Raw genomic sequence first — 6,796 nt, forward strand, 5'->3', positions numbered from 1 at the left:
TTTAAACTCTGACTAAAGAGGAAGAAAGTTGCTGCCTCCTCCTCCTCGGACAGAAAATGAGGAGCTGTCTGCTCAGGCTGGCACTCTTCGTGGCTTGCGTCCTCTCCACCAGCTGCACCGCTGCGCCCGGGACTGAGGCGGAGGCGCAGGCGGCGTCCCGGGATACCTGCGCGTCCTGCGGCGTCGCTCAGCCAGAGGACCCCGAGTCGGGCCAGCTGAGCGGGGACTTCTTAGAGGCGGTCAAGAGGCACATCCTGAGCCGGCTGCAGATACGGGAGAGGCCAACATCACGCACCCGGTCCCGAAGGCGGCCATGGTGACGGCGCTGCGGAAGCTGCACCCGGGAAGCTGCGGGAGGACGGGAGGGTGGAGATCCCCAACCTGGACGGACACCCGATGAGCGCCGAGGCGCTGGAGGAGAGCTCGGAGATCATCAGCTTTGCGGAGAAAGGTGCAGAAATCTTGTTGTCACCTTGAAGCCCACTCTGACTGCGGTGCGCGTGCGTGTATGTGTTTGCGCGTGCGTGCGTGCGTGTAGTGACTGATGTTGAGCAGATGTTGCCACCCCTCCAAAATAAAAGCGCTGCCCTGCTTGAAGCTGTCCCTCTGGATGTTGAAGCTGTGGTGCGTTCGTGTGCTGCAGAGAAAGTTGGACATGTGGGACTCCTGGCGTGGTGTTCACAGCCTGGAGGCTGCCCCCCCTCCCGCTGAGCGCCTTTCGGAGCTCAGATGTTTCCCTGTGTGGTGCTCACCTCGCCGCCGTGCGCCTGCCAGTTGGCCGTGTGAGCGGCGCTGAGCGGCTGCCAGCGGGGACGTGGCGACACAGGGACACTTTACTCTGGAAGGAGGCGGGGCTGAGAATGATCAATGACACCACCTGCTTCACCCACGTGTGTCTGAAAGCTCCAAAACATCTCACTGCTGTGTGTTTACCCTGTGTGTGTGTGTGTGTGTGTGTGTGTGTGTGTGTGTGTCATGTTGAATCTGTCCCTCAGTTTAAGGTCAGAGCTTTTGTGTTGGTTGTCGTGCAGCTTGAATGCAGAGTGACGGGCTGAGTCCTGCAGCCAGAGAGAGTGTGTGTGTGTCTGTGTGTGTGTCTGTGTGTGTGGTTCAGTGATGTAACACCTCTCAGATGCTTGAGTTTTGAGTTGTTTTCTCCCCTAAAGGACAGTTTAGTGACTGTGGAGAAACTCCTGTGTGTCCTCCTGCGTCTTCACTGTGTCCTCCTGTGTCTCTTCTGTCCTCCTGCGTCTTCACTGTGTCTTCCCGTGTCTCTTCTGTCCTCCTGCGTCTTCACTGTGTCTTCCCGTGTCTCTTCTGTCCTCCTGCGTCTTCACTGTGTCTTCCCGTGTCTCTTCTGTCCTCCTGCATCTTCACTGTGTCTTCCCGTGTCTCTTCTGTCCTCCTGCATCTTCACTGTGTCCTCCTGTGTCCCTTCTGTCCCTCTGTGTCCCTTCTGTCCTCTTGCATCTTCACTGTGTCTTCCCGTGTCTCTTCTGTCCTCCTGCGTCTTCACTGTGTCCTGCTGTGTCCCTTCTGTCCTCCTGCATCTGTACTTTTGTCCTGCATCTCCTCTTCTGTCCTTCTGCCCGTTCAGCAGAGACTCTTTGTCCTGTTGGACTCTGTCCTCATGCTGTCTTTCCAGCAGCTCTCAGTCGTCCTTGGCTGGGAGTTCAGGAGGTTCAAACCTGATGAGTGTCTGCTGTTCTTCAGGGGACAGCTGTCAGTCAGCGTCTCACTGCAGGCGTTTCAAGTCCAAACAGAGCTGGAGGTCTCAGGTTTAGGCAGGACGTCTGTCTTCTTTGTGGACGGTGTCTGAATGAGTGCTAACAGTCTGCTGTGTCTGTCCCTCAGATGACATCGTGACGTCCAAGTCCAGCCTGTTCTTCCTGATCTCCAGCGAGGGGAACCAGAACCTGTTTGTGACGCAGGCCACCCTCTGGCTCTACTTCAAGCTGCTGCCGCCGCCGCTGGAGGTGCGCGGCCGGCGGAAGGTGACGGTGAAGGTGTACTACCAGGAGCCCGGCCTGGGCAGCAAGTGGAACCTGGTGGAGAAGCGGGTGGAGCTGAAGCGCAGCGGCTGGCACACCTTCTCGCTGACGGACGCCGTGCGGTTGTGTTCGATAAGGGCGACCGCCGGCAGAACCTGGACGTGCGCTGCGAGGGCTGCGGGGCTGCAGGCGTCACGCCCGTCCTGCTCAACCTCAACGACGAGTCGCACCGGCCCTTCCTGGTGGTGAAGGCCAGGCGGGCCGACGGCAAACACCGCATCCGGAAGCGAGGGCTGGAGTGCGACGGCAGCAGCAACCTGTGCTGCCGCCAGCAGTTCTACATAGACTTCCGCCTCATCGGCTGGAACGACTGGATCATCGCGCCTCGGGATACTTTGGGAACTACTGTGAGGGGAACTGCCCCGCCTACTTGGCGGGCGTCCCCGGCTCGGCCTCCTCCTTCCACACAGCGGTGGTGAACCAGTACCGCATGCGGGGATGAGCCCGGGCTCCATGAACTCCTGCTGCATCCCCACCAAGCTGAGCACCATGTCCATGCTCTACTTCGACGACGAGTACAACATCGTCAAGCGGGACGTCCCCAACATGATCGTGGACGAGTGCGGCTGTGCCTGAGTGGACGCCGCGTTCGTGGATACGTAGCCGCCCTCATGCACGCCCGCGCACACCTGTACATATATTTATGTTTGCTGTGACACTCGCAGCGGAAGGTTCGGGTGACTCACCGACGTACAGCACTTCTGTCATAGACAGGTTTCCACGGCGACATCCTCCCACCACCGTCATCGCTGAGAGTCTGTGTGAAGGTGGTGGGAGGGGCTTCTCCCTGTCCATCAAACAACAGGACACAGAACGTTGGACACTTTGAGGGAGAGAGGAGGATCATGATTTAACTCTTTCTAAGACGAAGACTTTCTCACGTCACTCTCAGAACTCTACAATCTTCTATGAATTCATCTTTTTGACCCAATTCTGTAAAAAATATTCTACATTTTGTATCAGATAAAAAGCAGAAAACAATCCTGACCTGACGTGTGCGGACTCCTCCAGTGGGTGGAGCTTAAAGGTTGCCATATTGCTGTGTTTGGAGATGGAGATGCCTTTAAATGAGCGCTGAGCGGCGCCCCCTGTCCTTCTGAAATGAATAAGTGCCCCATGAGCTATGCAATGTAAAGTATTTACCCAGAATTCCCTCCTGACAAACGTACCACCAATACTTGAACAGTGAGGGCGGCGTGCGGTGGGCAGGGTCGGCGGCTCTTCACAGGACGACACAGATTGGCGTCCTGTGCAGAGGACACCATGTTTTGTGAAAAGAGGCTAACAGCGGCTAACGCTGACCCAGATGTGATGCATGAATAGTGATTTTGAAATGAGTGTGTCCCGGCGGAGCGCCGCTTGTGGCACCGTAACACACTTTGAGACACACTTTCAGTCACTTTGATAGTTTCAGGTTGTTCCACAGCTCCTCGCTGACGCCCGACCCCGCCCGCCGCCGCCGCCGCGGGAACCTTTAGCTGGTTAGAATATTTGCACTGAGGATGAAGCAGAAACTGCCATTGAATCAAAGTTATTTTTATAGACGCAGCATGGAGCTCTGGAACCAAAGAGGCCGGCAGGTCTGTGTTCAGAGGCCTACACTGAATCAGGGTCTAACGTCATCCATCCTCAGCTTCTTTTCTACTCTTAGACTCCTAGCTGTAGCTCCACCCCCACGCCCTCCGCCCGTGCAGCCTGTGTAACATATCAATATGCTTTTCAGATATTTTCTTCTTTGTAACTGTTGAAAATAAATTTCTTATCACCTGATCAGGAGCTCTTTGTGTTGTTTTTGTGTGTACTTGTGTTGACACATTTCCACCTCTGGTCAGGAGGAACCAGCCCCAAAGTTCCTGCCTGTAAACACCAAAGAACAGCATCAGATTACACAGCGTTATAATCCCACTGCAGACTCAGCCGGACTCTGTGGGGACATTAGAGTGTCTCTGCCTCTCTCGGAGCCCCGCCTGGTGGTCTTCACAGGAACTGCAGCGTCTTCAGGTGAGGCCAGCTCCAGCAGGGACCACAGGAATGTGTCGGCAGAGCGCCGCGCCGCCTTCCACGGTGTGCTTTGACAGGCCGAGCGCGCTCGCTGCTGATTTATGGGGATGTAATTTGTTTGGGGCTGGGAGCAGTTAGGACTCATCAGTCAGACGTTTACAGGAGCTGTCGCCCGCGGCGCTCACCTCGCCGCCGCGTAACGATGTGTCCAAGAAGACGGAGGAGAAGCTTGTTGCTGATGAGACGGTGGACACATCAGAGTCCTCTCTTAGGACAAGGTGTCTATACTCAGCTACAGCTGGAATGTGCTGTTCAACACTGACCTCTGACCTCTGAGCACACACTGCTGCCATATTTCTTCGAGTTTGATCTAATAACATAATGAATGAACCTCTTCTTGCGTCTGTCTCTCGGATCTGTCGGGTTTTGGTCTCTCAGGTGTGGGGTTGTATCATCTGGAGCCTCAGCAGCTGTATTCGTGTATGTTCTGGTCACGTGTCGGCGTCACGGCTCGCCGACGTGTTGATGCTTTTTCCGTGTAGCTGTAGCAGAAAAATAGGCGGCGGCGGGCCGTCCCTCTGCGGACGCTCCGTTTTCCCACTGCAGCTAAAAGGAGCAAAGTATTCAGGAAATGTTTGCTTTTCTGTTCAGACGCTCTGCTCCTGGCGAGCAGCAGCAGAGGAAGACGAGGGTCTGGCGGTGAAGGGGCGTCACGGCTGCTCCGGCTCAGGAGTTTATGGTGGAGAATGACTGGAATGTTCTGCTGCACTTAACAAAATATGCACGTTACACATGCAGGTTTTCTTCCCCCGCGGCAGCCCGGTCCTCGTCTTATCAGGGAGTCCTCCACCCCGCTGATGATTGACGGCTGCGACTCGTAACCAACAGGCCGCTAACAGGCTTACCTGCCCCCCCCCTCCTCCCCTCTGCTGTCAATCATCTTTTTATGAGGTGTTGCTGTGGAACAACATGGTGAGAAACACCATCCTCACCAGGCGCTCTGATCAGCTGAAATTGGGCGTGATGATGTCATTGATCTACTGACGGAGGAGGGGGGAAGGGGGCGTGGCACGGCGTCATCCCAAACTCTCCAGATGGTTGGTTAAGCTGCTGAATCAGTGCGTCCCAACTGACCCGCACCGCAGGCCGCCGCGCATCGGCGTCCCCCCCGCATGAATATTCATGAGCAGAGGAGCCTCATCAGAATATTCATAGACTATTCATGAGGTGACGGAGGAGAAGGAGCGCTGATGATGATGAGCGGGGCCTGATCCCCTTTTCTAGGTCAGAGCCTCCAGACCGGGCGTGCGGAGGAGAGCACCGTGAAGCTACCTGTTTGTGTCCACACTGAGCGCGCTCACACAGAAGTAGGACACGGCGGGGGACAGTGTGCTGTTCCTGGTGACTCATAATTAGGCATTGTTCTGGCTGCCGGAGTTCCTCCTGAGTAACTGACAGCGGCTGACGGGAATCAGGCCACGTGCGTCTCTGGGCTTGTGGCGGCGGCGGCGGCGGCGGGAATGTGTCGGGCAGGTTCGGTCTCGTTTCAGTGAAGGGTTAACGCTCCGTGTTCTGCGGTGCTGCTGCGTCTCCAGGGCACATACTTGTGGGGCACTCTCTCATTAGTGGTGCAGGTTTGGGGCCCCCGGGGACCGCGGCGCACATGTGCAGGGAGGCTCTGATTGAGGCTCTGATTGCCTCCACTTAAAGGCGGCTGCAGTCCTGGTGTCATGGCCGCCTGATGGATCGGCAGAGCAGGAAGAGGAGGCGGCGGCCTGACGACTGATGGAATCTTTATGAAGTGCAGGAAGTGCTTGGTTTTCCATTGGTAACCGTCCATCACGGCCCCATGAGGGTCCACAGGGGGTCCACGCTGGATCCCCTTTTGTTCATCAGCCTGTTACATGTTTAATCAGACAGACTCATTAACACCAGAGGAAGCGGTCTGCCTCATATCACGGGTCAGCAGCGAGCCGCCCCGCGCCGGGTCAGGACCCCCACCCCCCCACCCCCCCTCCGCCGGATAATCTCCTGTATGAGTGACTTCATTCGTAAGAAGGCGCTCGCCACAAGAATGCACAACTCATAATTAAGAGGCTTAGATGAGTGTGTGCAGGAGGACAAACGCCGCCATCATGGTCCTTAGCAAGGACACACACACACACACACACACACACACACACACACTGACAGATTAAGGAGTCGGTTTACATAGAATCACACGACTCATCGTGTTTACACGTTCAAGGCAAACCTCAGAGATGAATCACTGACGAGGACGCACAACAACAAAAACACACACACGCGATGCAAAATGTTCCACTTCCTGTTCTGGGGTCATGTGACCTCTGACCTGTCCTGGAAAAAACAGAGGAGGAAAGTTTCAGTGTGAGAGGACAGGTCTTTGGAGAAGCTGATGGTTATCAGAAGGAGAAGCCGTGATTGATCGGTGATTGATGACAGGAAAACAGTCCGATTGATCAGGGAAAGTAAAGCAGCTGTCAGCGTGTGATTACACACACACACACACACACACACACACACACAGACACACACAGAGGAGACGGCGACCATTCAAGGAGCCATCTATGAGGGAGCTGCCTGCATTCATTCAGACTGTGACATCATACAGATCTCAGCTGCACACACACACACACACACACACACACACACACACACACACACACACACACACACACACACACACACACACACACACCACTCACAGTGATGGATAAAGCTGC

At 55.5% G+C, this 6,796-nt stretch overlaps 1 long non-coding RNA gene and 1 pseudogene across 1 annotated transcript; one reads left to right on the top strand and one right to left on the bottom strand.

Moving 5' to 3' along the window:
* The first annotated feature begins 11 nt into the window (after positions 1–11).
* On the top strand, positions 12–2,691 carry LOC114432056 (inhibin beta B chain-like; annotated as a pseudogene).
* On the bottom strand, positions 2,275–4,864 carry LOC114432087 (uncharacterized). The gene is made up of 3 exons (XR_003670218.1): positions 3,818–4,864; positions 3,040–3,147; positions 2,275–2,838 (listed from the first exon to the last, which is right to left on the bottom strand). It is a non-coding gene; the product is annotated as an uncharacterized LOC114432087 (long non-coding RNA).
* Between the last annotated feature and the right edge of the window lie 1,932 nt (positions 4,865–6,796).

Source organism: Parambassis ranga, chromosome 2 (assembly GCF_900634625.1).
Source record: "Parambassis ranga chromosome 2, fParRan2.1, whole genome shotgun sequence".
Lineage (NCBI taxonomy): Eukaryota > Metazoa > Chordata > Actinopteri > Ambassidae > Parambassis > Parambassis ranga.